Below are 7,114 nucleotides of genomic sequence, written 5' to 3'. Positions count from 1 at the left end.
CCTGCCACTTTAACAAGATACCCCTGAAAGCCAGGAGTGTCTGGGAGCCTGCAGCTGGCAGCAGCCCTCAGAGAGCCCAGCTGCCTTGCTTCGAGGTGGGATGAGCTCTGGGACATCGTTAAGGCTGCAGAGTGTCCTGCGGGATCTGGCTGGGGCTCAGCTCTCACCTGAGACTGCACCTTTGTGTGGCTTCCTCCTGATCCTGCTTCCCCCTGTGAGGAAGGTTACTCTACCACTTGCACGAGCCGGGTGAGACAGAACGCTCACACTGTAAATTAAGAAAAGCAACTTTATTATTCACGGATCGGCATCAGGGGACAGCAGGAGCCTAGGGTACCTGCTCCCCGACAAGGCTCAGGCAAGCTGGCCAGGGTGGGTAGAGTCCATCTGCACATGCCCTAGGCAGCACCACAGCCGAGGGACGCCAAAAGATGCTCCACTCTAGGTTTTATACCTAGGGGAAGTTGACTCACTGAGCACAAGTGTTGCAGGACATCTTGTTCTAGGAGGGACAGGGAGAGACCCTGGACTGTTCCAGGCAGTTCCTTCTTATCTCAAGATGTTGCACTCCCAGCACAATCAACAGTTATTCTGAAAATGACAAGCAAGAAAGTGGGGAAGAGCTGGGTGGCCAAGGCCATCTGGGATTTGTCCTGCATGGCTACTGTCCTTCCCATTTGTCCTGCAAACACTTTAATAAATCCTTTGCACATGAGTCCTATCTCCTGGTTTGCCTCTGTGACAATCTAAAAACCCCTCATCTGATCTATTACCAAATCTTATGCTCTGTCTCTGAGATATTTCTTGAATCTGTCCACTTCTTCCCATCTCCATGGCCAGCACCCTGATGCAGAGAACTATCAGTGAACAACTGCCATGGCCTCCTCAAGGGTCTCGCTGACTTCCCTCTTCCTCCTCCACATTCCCCACTGAATCATGCCACTCCCTGAAAGAAACCACTGCTCTCACTGTAGGTCAGCCAGGATGGTCTGCCTAGGTTCCTCTGATACCCCCTCTGCCATGGCAGTATCTGGCCTGTCACGGTCATTGCAGCATCCCCTGGCTCAGTGCCTGGAAAGAATGAATTCAGTCTAAATGACCCTTAAAGAAGTATCCTTTAATTCCCTCTAAAGCTGAGGGGGCCAGAGACTGCATAGAGGGTCAGTGCAGAGTGGGCCAGCCACCAGGCCAGCTTCCTTGGAGTGCATGACCCCCTGGTCCATATTTGGTTGAAAGAGGAGGGTGATGTGATGGTTAAGTTTATGTGTCAACTTGACTGGGCCACAGGATGCCCAGGTAGCTGGCTAAGCGTCATTTCCGGGTGTTTACATAAAGGTGTTTCCAGAAGAGATGAGCATTTGAATCGGTGGGCTGAGGATAGCAGACAGTCTCCCTAATGTGGGCGGGCAACATGCAACCTGTTAAGGGCCTGATGAGAACAAAAAGGCAAAGGAAGGTTGAATTCTCTCCCTGCCTGACTGCTCGAGCATCAGTCTTCTGTCCTTGGTGCTCTTGGTTCTCATACCTTCAGACTCAGACTGGAATCTGCACCATTGACCATGAAGCTCTCAGGCCTTCGAACTACACCACCAGCTCTCCTGGGTCTCCAGCTTCTGGGTTTCCAGCTCTACCAGGTCTCCAGCTTCTGGGACTTCAGCTCTCCTGGGTCTCTAGCTCTCCTGGGTCTCTGGCACTCCTGGGTCTCCAGCTTCTGGGTTTCAAGCTCTACCAGGTCTCCAGCTTCTGGGTCTTCAGCTCTTCTGGGTCTCCCACTCTTCAGGGTCTCCAGCTTTCCTGGGTCTCCAGCTTGCGAACAACAGACTGTGGGACCTCTTGGCCTCCATAATCACATGAGCCAGTACCTTCTAATACATCTCTCAGCTAGATGATAGGCAGTTAGATAGAGATACAGATCTAGATCATACATATAGATATTGCGATAGTTAATTTTTGGTGTCAACCTGACAAAATTATGAAATATGAAACAGCTGGTAAAGCATGATTTCTGGGTATGTCTGGGGATGTTTCTGGAAGAGACTTGCATTTGAATCAGTAAGCTGAGTAAGGAACATCCACCCTTACTCAGTGTGCAGGGAGCACCATCCACTTGGCTGAAGGCCAGGACAGACAAAAAGGCTTGGGAAGGCCCAATTTGCTCGCTCTCTTTCTCCTGGAACTGGGACATCCTTCTTCTCCTGCCCTTGAACATCACAACTCTAGGTTCTCTGACCTTTGGACTCTGAGACTTGCACCAGCAGATCCCCGTTTCTCAGGCCTCTGGCTCCTACTGAAAGTTACCCCATTGGCCCCCTGGTTCTCAGACCTTTGTGCCTGGACTGAGTCACGCTACCAGCTTCCCTGCTTCTCCTGTTTGCAGATGGCATATTGCAGGGCTTCTCAACTTTTGATTACCTGAGCCAGTTCCCCTAATAACGCTCCTCTCATATCTATCTATCATCTATCTATCTATCTATCTATCTATCTATCATCTATTTTTATCCATCTATCCCTCTATATATATTATGTACACATCTATCATCTATCTATATCCCATTGGTTCTGTTTCTCTGGAAAATCCTGATTAATATAGACATAGACATAGACGCAGACATAGACACTGACACAGACACAGATAGACACAGACACAGACACAGACAGACACAGACACAGACATAGACACAGACACAGACCTAGATGCAGACGCAGATGCAGACAGACGCAGACGCAGACACAGACACAGACGCAGACAGATACAGACGCAGACACAGACACAGACAGACACAGACACAGACCCAGACCTAGATGCAGACGCAGATGCAGACGCAGACAGACGCAGACGCAGACAGATGCAGACGCAGACACAGACACAGACAGACACAGGCACAGACCCAGATCCAGACGCGGACGCAGACGCAGACAGACACAAACGCACATGCAGACGCAGGTGCAGGCGCAGAGGCAGACATAGACAGAGATGGAGACGCAGACACAGACATAGACATACACACAGATCTCCCATGTTGGTTCTGTTTCTCTGGAGAACTGTAATGTGATGGGGAATGTCCATTAAGCCCCTGAAAATTGCATGCAACATTTCACCTGCATGTACACTCTGTGTCTTCTACTGTCCAATAGCTTCCATCAGTTCTTCAAAGGGCTCACAATCTTCCATATAAAAGGAAGTAATTCACATTGGAGAGGGTCAAGAAAAATGTCCCATCATGTGTTGGCCAGTATTGATCTCTAGGCAGAGAAATTAGAATGTTATTTGATATATTTGGTTTTTAGTTATTTATTCATTTATTCAACTAAAATGTAGTGACCACTAAAACATGCCTGGCTCTGTGGTGTTCACTGCAATTGAGACTATGAGCTCTGGTGTCAGACTGCCTGGGTTCAAATCCTGGCACTGACATTTACTGGCTGTGTGATCTTAGGCGAGTTGCTTAGCCTTTCTGTGCCTAGGGTTCCTCATTTGTAAAATGGGTTTATTAAAACTTTCTCCAAGGGTTGTTGGAAAAATGTAAAGTACTTGAAACAATGTCTGGCACAGAGTAAGTACTCAATAAATATCAGCCAGGCTTCATTAATTTAATTCATCAAGTAAAAATGTACTGAGCACCTGGTATGTGACAGGCACTGTTCCAGGTGCTTGGGATATGCCTGTGAAGAAAATGGTAAAAATCTCTATGCCCGTGGAGCTGACGTAGACATAGACACAGACATAGACACAGTCCAATTGGGGAGACAGGAATAGAAAATAACCATAATCCGGAAGTAAATTACCTAGCTTGCAGGAAGGTGGTAAATGCTATAGGAACAAGACTAAGCGGAGTAGCCGGGAGGGGGATCAGGAGTGGTCGGAAGTGCAATTACAAGTGGGGCGGTCAAGGTCAGTGTTGTCAAGAAGGTCGTGTATGAGTAAAGACTCAGTGGTGAGGGAGTCAGCCATACAGATTCTGGGAAAATGCATTCCAGCAGAGGAAAGAGCCAGTGCAAAGGTCACAAGGTGGGAGGTGTGGTCGATGAAAAGCAGGAGGACAGGTGGGAGGTGGCAGAGTCATGGGTAGTAGGAGGAGACGAGGTTAGCATTCCACACCCCAGTGCACTGGACAGATGGCAAAATGGAAACAAAGATGGAATCGACTTTTTCCCTTTTTATATGTTTTCTAAATTTTCTTTAATAGGCATTTTTAAGCTGGGCAAGGTGGCTCACTCCTATAATCCCAGTACTTTCAGAGGCTGAAGCGAGAGGATCGCTTGAGGTCAGGAGTTCAAGACCAGCCTGGGCAACAGAGGGAGACCCCTGTCTCTACAAAAAAGTTTAAAAATTAGCCAGTCATAGTGGAGCATGTCTGTGGTCCCAGCTACTTGTGAGGCTGAGGTGGGAGGATGGCTTGAGCCTGGGAGTTTGAGGCTGCAGTGAACCAAGGTTGAGCCACGGTACTCCAGCCTGGGTGACAGAGTAAGACCCTGTTTCAAAAAAGAAAAAAAATTTATATATATATGTCAAAGCTTGGTAAGGAAATCTTTTTGCAATAAAAGAAGTTTAGGAGTTGTGGAACAAAACTTTCAGTATCCTCTAATATCGTCCTTTACTTTAGCCTTTTCAGGAATTTAGGATCTGGGACACAGGGCATTATGTGGTGGGGGCTCCTGAGCAGCACAGGCTTCTGTCCTCTCTCCCTTACCCACAAGCAGGCCCAGCCGGCCCCGGGAGCCTTTAGGGCAAGGGTCCCCAGCCCCTGGGCCACAGACTGGTACCAGTCCATGGCCTGTTAGGAACCAGGCCACACAGCAGGAGACGAGCGGCTGGTGAGCTAGGGAAGCTTCATCTGTTCTTACGGCCGCTTCCCCGTTGCTCACGTGACCACCAGAGCGCCACTCAGGTCAGATTAGTGCCGGCGTTAGATTCTCACAGGAGCACGAACTCTGCTGTGAACCGCGCATGCAAGGGATCTAGGCTGTGCGCTCCTTATGAGAACCTGATGCCTGATGATCTGTCGCCGCCGTCGCATTGCAGGAAAACAAGGTCAGGGCTCCTACTGATTCTACATTATGGTGAGGGGTATAATTACTTCCTTATATATTACAACGTAATAATAATAGAAATAAAGTGCACAATAAATGAAATGCCCTTGAATCATCCTGAAACCACCCCCACCCCCATCCCCCACCATCTGGAAAATTTGCCTTCCTCCAAACCAGTCCCTGGTGCTAGAAAGGTTGGGGAGCGCCGCTTTAAGAGCCTCACAAGAGATCAGTCTTGAAGACGCAGTTGGGGTCACGTGATCCGAGTCCGCCCATCACAGGGCTGGCCCCGGGTGCCATTTTGAGAGAGTGTTCCTTCCTTAACTCCTCCTGGTGGGGCTAGAATTTGGTGGATTGGGTGTTTATTTGATGAGGTCGCGGCATTTGGGTCTAATTTAAAACTTAGGATGTTCTTTAAATGTTTCATTTCTTCTTTGGTTCATTTCCATGATGCTATGCCACCAAAGGGGAGCCTCTAAGGGATTTTCCTTCCAAAATGTTGTATTTTGCTGGAATTTTGCAATTTCTTTGTTAAAGAATCCACCCACTCTTCCATTGCTCTGCATTCTTTCTGAAAGGACGTATACCTTGTGCGTCCAGTGAGACCTGAATCATTGTTAAAGTTGGCCAGAGACCAACAGCCTCAGGGGTGAGTATAGCTTGGGCACCCGCCCCCCCACCCAAAGCTCTGAAGACAGAGTGGGAGCTTCTTGTGGCCGCCCCCACCCCAACCGTCCTTCCTTTGTGGCGTCCTTCTGGTTTATTCTTCCACACACAGCACTTGTTCTTTCCTGTGACTGTTGGGACACTCGTCACCGTTTATTTCCTTGTTTATTATCTCTCTCCCCCACACACCCAGGCTGTACACTCTAGGAGGGCAGGACCCCATCCTCTGCTCCCCACACTGTGCACCGTGCCAGGCCTTTGCTATGGGTGTGTTTTATGGACAAATAAAGCGCATCTTCTCTCACTGGGGAAAGGTGAGGAAGCGATTCTTCCGCCTTTAATGGGGTCCTTCTCAGCCTTTCTCCCTTCACATTCTTCTTCAGCAAGCTGGGGAGACACCTGACCATAGACGGGGCTAAGATTCCCCATTCCAGGAGCTACTAAAGCCATCCCCAGGGTCGTGTTTGAAGAAAAAGCCAATGAGGACTGTTCTTTCCAAGGCTGTGGCCCACAGGGGTGGTGAGGCCAGCAGGCAGTCAGAGGAACAAGTGTCCACCCACAGTGCCAGCCCCAGCCCACACCCTAAACCAGGAGCCCTCAACACGGGCAGAACCCGGAATAGGTTTGGAGACTTCTGGAGGCATTTTGTATCACAGTGACTGGGTGAGGACACTGTTGGCATCTGCAAAAACTGGGGTGGGGACTTAAAATGTTCCACAGTGGGCAAGATGGTCCCACACCACCAAGATTCATCCATATCCCGCACAACTTCTGAATGTCCACTGGACTGCATTTAAAATCATTTTAAATCATTTTAAAGTTATTCTGAAATGCTAAAGAAGTCTCATAATTTCAAAATTAAATTTTATTACAGTACTTTGTTTATAATCATTCAGCACCTAAAACCTAATATTATTTTACTATATATAAAAATATAATGTGTTATATTTTATATTAAATATATTTTTAACTGAATCCTGAAGTTTTCAACTATCATGTGAAATAAGATTGTACTTTGTTTTGTTCCAATTTTTATCAAGACTTAGTCACCCATTTGGAAGACCATGTCTCCTAGTGGAGTTGTGCTTGGACATTTATCTATTATAATACAGATTACTTTATTTAAGTTATCTTTATTTCTTCTTTATTACTGTCAGAGAATTATATTGAGGTCTAAAAATGTATCTCTGAATTCCATTTCAGGACAGTAAAGAAGGAGCTACATAATCTTTGTGGTAGAATGGGATTGTGGGGCTGTTGGGTTGAGGATGGTTGCGGGAAGCAGGGTGTAGGGACTGCACAGATCCCAGTGGAATTTTCCACCTGGTCCTGATGGGCCATCCTCGTGCCTTCCCTCTGGTTCTACTCACCTTTCCAGGCTGAATCATTACCCCAGCTCCCCTCCCATTGGTGCACA

General features: G+C 47.8%; 1 long non-coding RNA gene across 1 annotated transcript; it reads right to left on the bottom strand.

The window, feature by feature from the left end:
* Positions 1 to 277: 277 nt before the first annotated feature.
* LOC107967112 (uncharacterized) lies at positions 278 to 5,701 on the bottom strand. Its single transcript, XR_001707336.4, has 3 exons — positions 4,692 to 5,701; positions 3,100 to 3,243; positions 278 to 591 (listed from the first exon to the last, which is right to left on the bottom strand). It is a non-coding gene; the product is annotated as an uncharacterized LOC107967112 (long non-coding RNA).
* Between the last annotated feature and the right edge of the window lie 1,413 nt (positions 5,702 to 7,114).

The sequence above is a fragment of the Pan troglodytes genome, chromosome 9 (assembly GCF_028858775.2).
Source record: "Pan troglodytes isolate AG18354 chromosome 9, NHGRI_mPanTro3-v2.0_pri, whole genome shotgun sequence".
Lineage (NCBI taxonomy): Eukaryota > Metazoa > Chordata > Mammalia > Primates > Hominidae > Pan > Pan troglodytes.
The sequence above is the reverse complement of the archived record's forward strand: the minus strand, read 5'-3'. Positions and strand labels throughout refer to the sequence as shown.